This window comes from Propithecus coquereli, unplaced genomic scaffold (genome assembly GCF_000956105.1).
Source record: "Propithecus coquereli isolate 6110/MARCELLA unplaced genomic scaffold, Pcoq_1.0 Scaffold154, whole genome shotgun sequence".
In the NCBI taxonomy this organism is placed as follows: Eukaryota; Metazoa; Chordata; class Mammalia; order Primates; family Indriidae; genus Propithecus; species Propithecus coquereli.
This window is the reverse complement of record NW_012139858.1, coordinates 2,325,014-2,334,284: the sequence shown is the minus strand read 5'-3', so window position 1 is coordinate 2,334,284 and position 9,271 is coordinate 2,325,014. Positions and strand designations below refer to the sequence as shown.

Genomic DNA, 9,271 nt, shown 5'->3' with positions numbered 1-9,271 from the left:
AAAGAAAAATTGAGATATAAGATATAATTCACCCTTTTAAAGTGTACAATTCAGTGGTTTGTAGTATATTCACAAAGTTGCATAGCCATCATCACTGATTCCAGAACAAAGAAACCTCATATCCATTAGCAGTCACTTTACTCTTTGAATGAATCATCTTTGTTTCAAAATGGCTGGGACGGTACCCTGCTCACAGTACTCACTCGGTATTTATTGATTTTAGTGGCATTTCCTGTAAGGTTAAAGAAACAATTCTTGTTGATTCAACAACAACTGACAGCCTAATTTAATATGTATGTGTGTATGTACACACACACACACACACACACACACATATCCTACAGACATTGCACATGTAAGCTCAGGGAATCAGGTTTTCCCACATCAAAATAATGAACAGGCAAAAATCACAACAATAATATTGTTGATAACAATCTCGGTTGTGCATTTAAAACGACACAAGGAAGCTACTGTGATGTTGTGAGGCTGTGGGGACCACCACCTCAGAGAGAATTCCTGAGGGAGACTGGCAGAAGAGTTCCAGTCTGCACGTTCTTCTCACGTGCAGTCACGTTCTCCCCTCCCCATCGGCAGTCGCTGCAGCTCCTGTAGCGGAAAGAGAAGAAACTGAACCGGTTCAGGAGGGTGCCTCGAAAGCTCCTCAGTTGCATCTTTTGATTTCAGAGCTTTTTATAAACAGCACTCGTTTGGACACACACAATGAAGAGCGAGTCAAAATGAAAATAGCCTAGTTCTTCTTCTTAGCTAAGAATGCCTACTTTCTGCACCTGTCAGGTTGAACAGGATGTGACACTGGGGGACTTTCCTTGGTTCTGTTCAGAGTCACAGTTGTAAAAGCAGATGCATTTTTGCTTATTTTACATTCCTAAAGAAAGTTCATCCTGGATGACAATCCGATTTAGTGTTTACGTTACTCTGCACGGTTGATGGTTTCGAAAGATTAATATTTATTTTGGGAACGGTTCATTGCTCTTATCTTTGAAACAGCCCAGTTCTCTTTTGCACCTGCTGTGGCTACAAGAGCACTATTTTGGCTTGGGTCCTTCATTAAAGTGTGAGCTGCTGTCAATTTGGAGAGAGCAAGAAATACTGTGCACGGCGTTGAAATATTTCCATTATTTTAACTCCCAATGCCTGAGAATGAACAGATACAAGCAACATTTAAAGATGGATGTGACCAATCCGATGGCAAACATTTTAAAAATAAATAATCAAAATAAAACTTACTGACCAAAGAAACAAAAGTGGAAATAAAAATGATCCCGAGTGGGTCTAGCCAACTCGTTACGCAGTTGTCTGGGAACTCAGGGAATATTTAGCTTGACCTCTGATGGGAACAGGAAACTGAGACCTGGAGAGGTAAAATGACTTGCCCTAGCCCCCTTATGGTCAATATCACTGTTCGTCTCTGGATTCAGCTCTTTAGCATTCTTTCTATCCCGCTATACAGTTTCCATGTATCAATTCTCCAAGAGACTGCATAATGCACTTTGAGCATCTGTAACTCTCAGCTTGGATTCTGCCAGTTTACTACTTCTACTTGGCTCATGAAGTCTAGAGCAGCCTTGAATAGGAATCATGTAGCAACAAAACTCCTCCTCGAAAGCATGGTATATGAATTATGCTTGGTATTTGGGGAGCAAACAACTGGGATCAAACTCCAGCCCTGCTACTTACCAGCTGTGTGATGCTAGTGCTTTAGTGTCCCAGGACTGCTGTAACAAATCACCACAAATTCCAGGCTTAAACGAGTAGAAATTTATTCTCTTATATTTCTGGAGGCTAGAAATCCAAAATCAAGATGTTGGAAGGTTCCTGCTCCCTCTGAAGGCTTTAGGGAAGAATCCTTCCTTGCCTCTTCCTCGCTTCTGGTGGCTGCCAGCAATGTTGGTGTTCCTTGGCTTGTAGGTACATCGTTCCAATCTCTACCTCTGTCCTCACATGGCCTTCTTCTCCTGCCTCTGTATCCAAGTCTCCTTTTCCTTTCTCTTATAAAGACACCAACATGTCTACCAGTCGGCTAGAACCACTTGGGACCATTTTTATTTCCATTGTATTTGGAGCCCACCCTAATTTAGACTGACCTCCTCATTATGTGATTACATCTACAAAGGTTCTATTTCCAATTGTGGTCACATTCACAGGTACTGGGGGTTAGGACTTAGGCGTATCTTTTTGGGGGATTCAGTTCAACTCATTAACTTAGGTAACTCCCTTTACTAATCTGTCTACAGTTTCTTCCTTTGTGTAACAGGATAAAATACCTCTCTCCCAGGTTCATGTGAACACTCAATGAGATAATAATGTGTATAATGTGCCTGGCATATAGTAGGTGCTCTATAGATGATGCCAGCTCCTCACTCAGACTTCTTTGCTCCTGGAGTCAAGCTCAGCAACTTGCACATAGTAGGTATTCGATAAGTTTGTCAGTGGATTGATTTTCCAGATGAGAGGGGTTAATGCCCAGTGGACATGGCACCAGAGGGCCCAAAGAAGGCCTGGCTATGCATTCTCTAAGAGTCTCTTCACAAGCAAGACTCTACTGGTTCTTCTTGGAGGATCGTTGTTGAGATGCACTCACTGCATCAGCTTTCTCCTCAAATCACAATGGATGGCTTCCTTTCTGCACATCTGGGGTTCTGCTTGGATTTAGCAGCAACTCTTTGATATTAGCTATGAGAAAGAAACCTCCACTTTCTATGTGGAATTAACAGACATTTACACTATTGAATTACAACTCCTAATTCGGCTTTGTAAGAGAGGCCCTGATAAGAATACTGAAAAATTAATAAACATGGCCTAAAGAAATGTGAATTTGTATAAATTGTTTAAATGAGCAAGTTTTATTAGAAAACTTTCCTGGGGACGAACTGTTCAAATTCGTAGAAGTATCTCATATTAAAAAAAGATCTGGGTCTTCGGAGCAAAGAAATCAGTAATCTGATAATATATTTTTGTAGAATCTAATGTGGTAAGATGTCTCTAGAAGTTTCTTTAATGGAAAATTTTGAGCAAAGGCTAAAAACAAGGAAGAACAGAAAACTAAACCAACAGAATATAAGAAAGGAGGATTGTTGAGGAATTTGCTTAACAATTCTAACAGTTGAAGTTCTTTTAGAGAATTAATAAAAAAATTTTGGAGAGAAATTATTTATCAAATTAGCCTTTTAAATAGGGTAAGGACAAGGATTCATTCATATTTTTCATCAAAAATAATTGAAACAGGGATGATGTTGCTGATTTTTTCTCCTTGCTATGTCCCTCTGTGTGTAGGTCCACATGGTCCTTGTTTGGTGCTATGTCCCAGACTGGCTTAGTCAGATGTACTTCTGCATGAATTTCCACATTCAGCATTGTCACTTTCAGGGATATGAAGTCTACTATAGCCTAGGCACTACCATGAAAGAACGAACTAACTACTGACATCTAGGCCTTGACAATCTAGCAGAAGTCACCGAGGGACAAGGATGTTCATATAAGATATTACTAAAAAGTAGACCTTTTTAAAAACAGAGACACCAGAATCTATATGCCTGTCTTAGTTTGTTAATCATAGTTAAATTTTTGAAACTGGAAAGTGATAAGCTGACCTTTTGGACAATAAATGCGTTAACTGAAGATACAATGATGTGAAAAGACCAATGGTGTGAAAAGTTCAGAATGTGATAAATGTGTAATCGTGACCCTGGGCTGTTGGTTTCTCTGATGGTTCAGAGTTGAATATCCTACATGTCTATCCTGAATTCTGCTATTCTGGAGGTGTCACCAAATTAAATTATTTGGGTTTCTCAATGCAGGCATCACTCAGCTCTGTGGTCTCTGGTCAAGTGGCTTTGCAGGGCTGTTGGCAGATTGAGTTCTTTTTCCAGAAGAGACCATGACAGTATTTGATCGTCTGTTTGGTCACTATACCTAGCCCATTGCTGACAGGGCCAATGCTGTGCTTCTTGCTACAAGTGTGATGGTTAATGAGCCAGGCTAGCACTGGGCCCCAGCTAAGAGGGGAATACTGGGATTGGATTTTTGATATTGATTTCAATGACTATCACAAGTGTAGCAACATAGTATGCATGTTATGTATTGGGCACTCAAAAAAAGTTTACCTAAATAATGTGACACAGAAATGGACTGTCCTTTGTAGTAATCTCCTTGGGACATTACATGTTTGTTCAAACAGTGATCCCACATTTGCGCCCAACATTTTTTTTGGAATTTTTACCAGGGACAATTAGTAATTCATACAAGGATGTGATTTTATTTTATTATTTTTATATGTTCCTTAATTTTTAGAAGATATTTCTAATTTATTTTGATTCACCTTTCATTATACTTTATATCACAATAGTGTATATTCTCTGTCTTTCTTGGTTTTGTTTGGTTTTTGTTTGTTTGTAACCATCTCTACTTTCTTATAGTTTTCAATGATGTGATGATGATGATAATATACTGACAGTAAACATGAATACTGTAGTAAGTGGTTAACCTGCATTTTTAATTCCTCTTTTTAAAAAGATATTTGAAATGCAACTTTATTCTGATTCTAAACAGAAAGGAATGGGAATGACATTAACAAACATTTCACCACTGAATATTGTGATGTGACCATAGCAGTCTCACATAGTATTTGAAACTCAAGCAGGAAACAACTGCATTCCAAAACAGCTTGGGAAACATCACTTGACTAGTGAATTTGAGAAGACTATAGCCACCTTGGGTGTTGAGGTCCATCTCTTTGTGTTCCACAACCATAGAGGGCCTATGAAGTTCAGCGTATGGGACATGGCTGGCCATGAAAAATTTGGTGAGCTGAGAAATGGCTATTATATCCAAGCCTAGTGTGCCATTATAATGTTTAATGTATAACTAACATTGAGAGTTATAGAATGTGCCTAAACGACATAGAGATCTGGTATGAGTATATGAAAACATCCTTGTCATGTTGTGTGGCAACAAAGTGGATATTAGGATAGAAAAAAGAAGGCAAAATCTATTGTCTTCCATGAAAAGAAGAATCTTTAGTACTATGATGTTTTTGCCTAAAGCAGCTACAATTTTGAAAAGCCCTTCCTCTGGCTTGCTAGAAAACTCACTGGAGACCCTAACTTGGAGTCTGTAGCCATGCCTGCTCTTGCCCCACCACAGGTTGCCCTGGACCTAGCTTTGGCAGTCCAATATGAACATGATTTAGAATTTGCTCTCCCCAATAAAGATGATTACCTGTGAGAAAATGAAGCTGGAGTCCAGCGGCAGAAGTCTAGTTTTATAGGTAATTGTCCTGTGATGTTAGTGGTGCAGTGTGTGTGCCACTGTGCTAGATAGCTAAGCAGAATATGTGCTTCATCTTTGGGATGCTGACGGAGATGAATGGGCCTTGGAGTGAATGCAGCAGTTAAGGATATCATTTTATGAATGTCTTAATTACTCATACAACCGATCATGGGGCTTGGAAGTTTTTTTGCTCTTTACAAATTGAAATTGACCTCAAAAGCAAAAGATTTCTTGTCACTAGGAACATATAAAAGACAATGCTGGAGACAGATCTGAGTCTGATTCTTGTCTCCTTGTTTTGGCTGCCTGACAATAAACCTTTCTCTCTGCAAAAACCTGGTGTTTGGCTTTCCCTTGAGCATGGGCAAACAAACCCAGTTTGGTTCAGTTACAAAATGGCACCCTAGATGGGACTAAATTAAAGTCCCTTCTGAACATTTTTTTGCCCGTGTCTCACTGGCCCCATGTGAGGCATTCGCTCTGATAGCCGGTCTGAGCAGCTGCCCGGACGTTTGACTGACTTGGCAATTGATCCTGGCTCCTGCATCCCCGGCACAGCGCTGTTGACCTCAAGTGATTTTACTTCCATTTTTTGCAGCAGAGGAAAGTTTGGATTTTGGAAGACATCTTTTACTCTTTTTTTGGTTGAGTAACGGTACAAGTGACTGACCCTCTCAACTTCTTTCTTGTTGACTTCCAGGAGGTGGTGGCAGGTGGCGGGGGAGGGAGGGTTGTTGGGGGATTTCCCCTTTGGTTGAAAGGGGACTATGGGGGTTCTCTCAGAGAGGTACTCTTGACTAGGAACTTGGAACTTGGATGTGTGTGCATATATCTTAAGTGTCACTGGTTCTGTTTGTTTGCGTGCTTGCATTCTGATCTGGGTAGTAATATTTGGTATAAGCAGAGGTTAAAATTTTCATGGTCACAGCAACAGCCTAATTGGAAAACTATTTAAATAAGCGTCCTCGGACTACATTGCTCCCTCTGGCCCTTTTAGGGTGCTTCTAGGTGACTAGGGTATACCCAGCCAGCAGTGATTCTCTGGGAAGGAATAAGCACCACACCACAGACCCCAAACACCTCCCTAGTGCAGGGCCTTGCTTTGGCCACCTCAGATAAACCTCCATGCAAAATGGGGAATGTTAATTGTAGCAGGACTCCAGCTGCTCAAGTCATATAGGTAAACTACAAGAAGTATTAATAGAAGGCAGATTGGGGATGCCGATGTCTCAATTGGTGGAGATTGCCTTTAAGGTATTTAACAGCCATGACCAAGTCCACGGGAAAAGAAAAGCCTCAAGCTCTGACAGTCATTCTCAGAGAGCAGTTCTAAAAGTTAACTTTGACCAATGTCAGAGTCATTGCAATGATTATATAGCCTCCAAGAGGATGACTTTTGAAGGAGAAAGCACTCATTGGGATGTAAGTTGTAGCATACTTAGTAGAAATGACACTATTTTATAGTACATTAAATAAGTCAGGTTTAGCTAGTAAGAGGAGTTATGCCATTCACCTGCTAAAAATGGTGTACATATATTTGCCATTATAAAATACATTCTTCTATAAAAGGTGACACAGCATTTCTAATGAAAGTTGGATCTAAGAATAGCTCTAGTACCAAGTTCAGAAAAGTCACCCTGGGGGAGAAATGCTCAGCAGTTTGTATTTAAATAGCTTCCTTCAATATATTCCTGTTACTCATTGCAGATGACCTTACATGTAATTCATGTTTATTTATGATTACTTCAGTGAGAAGGAGTATTTAACTTTTGGAATTACAAATTATTAACTTTTTTATGTTGTACTGTGAAAGTTAATTTCTGAGAGTAGGTAAAATACAAGGGCCTGTAGCAGTTTGTTCGGTGGAAGAAAATTTCAGTGAGTGGGTCCTAGTGCTGCATGTTCAGGGGAAATTCAGTCCTCCCTTTTCTCCCTCTCGCCGGTATCGAATTGTCCACTTTGGTCTCCAGATGACCAGCATTGCCAGCACAGCTGCTGACAGAGGGATTTTACTCTCTTTGCTTTTGATTGCTGTTGGCTTTCTGATCCTGTGTTATATCCCACTGAAGCCAGGCCTATAGAACCAGGAGGACGTACTTACTGATTTCTTCCTTTCTGTTTCTAGGCCTAACACTTCAGGGCTTAGCAGGGTAGGAAAGGGAGAAATGAAATTCTTTTTCCCATCTTCTTCAAAGCCTGTGAAGCACAGCTTTTTTTCCCTTAACTTTTTCTTACTTCAGTGCATCTGAGGGATATAACTCATGCTCTGTAAATATAGATGCTTCCTGTGTCTCCTCTTGGGGAGAGGGTTTACCACCCCTGTCGTAGTCTGCTATACAGAAGCACCATAGACTGGGTGGCTTAAACAACAGACATTTATTTTGTACAATCCTGGAGGCTGGGAAGTCCAAGAGCAAGGTGTCTGCATATCTGGGGAGGGCCTGCTTCCTGGTTTGCAGGTGGCCATCTTGTTGTACCCTCAAGTGGCAGAGAGTACAGAGAGAGGAAGCAAGCTCTCTTATGTCTCTTCGTATGAGGGCACCGATCCATTCACGAGAGCTACATTGTCATGACTATTATCTGCTAAAGGCCCCATCTCTTTATACCATCCCACTGAGATCAGGGGTTCAATATATGAATCTGTGGGGTAACACAAGCATTCAGTCCATAACCCACCCTTTACATTGTACCGTCTCCCTCCTGACTCTTCAGATTTACTGAATTGGAGGATGCCCAGGGTTTCATTTTCCTTATTTTCCCGTTTGCATGTATGATCCAGACGGCCCCATTCTAGACATTCCTAAGGCCTCTAGACATCCAAAGCTACCATATCCTTTAATATCCAAATGGAAAGGTTGGTGCTAGCATTTCATGTGCCATGGGACCTACAGCATTCTCCTTAAATTGTCCCAAGATATTCTGGAAGAAGTGTTGTTCCCCTAGTCATTCATGCTATGATCTGCTTCCTTGTTTTAGCCTGGATGCTAAACCAGAGGCTGTTGACACCCTCTGTGCCCATCAGGTCCCTGGCACATCACACTATTCTTTTTCCTTTATTTCTTGTTTCCTCCTCTTTGTATGTTACTGCTATGACTTTTGTGCTACAAACTCAGGCTCTTGAACAATGTGACTTTCTTGATTTTTCTATGATTATGTTTAATGATCACCATTTCCTCTAGTGGCAGAAGGTTAATCTTAGCTAATTTCAGGGCAAACTCATAATTTCTCCCCTTCCCTTTTTCTCTCCTTCTAAATTCTGGGCATTGGTGGAGTGAGCTTGCATGGTGTCAGAACATCAAGGGTGGTGGAGGACTGTAGCCTGTTGTCCCCATCTGTCTGTGCTGGCCTTGGCTTAAGTGTTCAGTTTGTCTGGTTCTTGTCCTTCTCACTTCTTCACACTGGTATTTGTTGAGATGTCCTTTGCTCTGCCCACTCTATGTAAGTCGTGGCTGGTGAGATCTCCTTGTCCTGATCGCAAGGTCTCCCCAGATCTGCTGGCCGTCAGTAACATATCTGTGCCACTCTTGGCCAAAGAGAAAGACATTCCACTGAGTCCTGCAGCACCCTGGGGCATCCTGAAACTCTGTGAGGCCACCTGAAGTCGCCTTCCTGACACAACACACAGACACTCTACCCTCTGTGGGGTTGTGGGGGAGAAAGGAGAGATTGCACACCTGGAAAGGAAAGCACTAGTTTCCTTTGCTCTCAGATCCCCAAACTCTCTGGAGATTTGATGGTTCCTTCCTTCCTCTGGGCTAATCTGGGGACAAGGAGCAGAGCGACTCCTCGAAGACACTAAAGAGGCTGGGTATGGTGGCTCACACTTATAATCCTAGCGCTTTAGGAGGCGGAGGCAGCAGAATCCCTTGAGGTCAGGAGTTTGAGACCAGCCTGAACAACATAGCAAGACCCCCATCTCTACAAAAAATACAAAAATTAGCTGGGCATAGTGGCATGAGCCTGTAGTTCCAGCTGTAGGAGG

General features: G+C 41.4%; 1 pseudogene; it reads left to right on the top strand.

The window, feature by feature from the left end:
- The window catches only part of LOC105807196, an 87,723-nt pseudogene that overhangs the window by 74,424 nt on the left and 4,028 nt on the right, over positions 1-9,271 (top strand).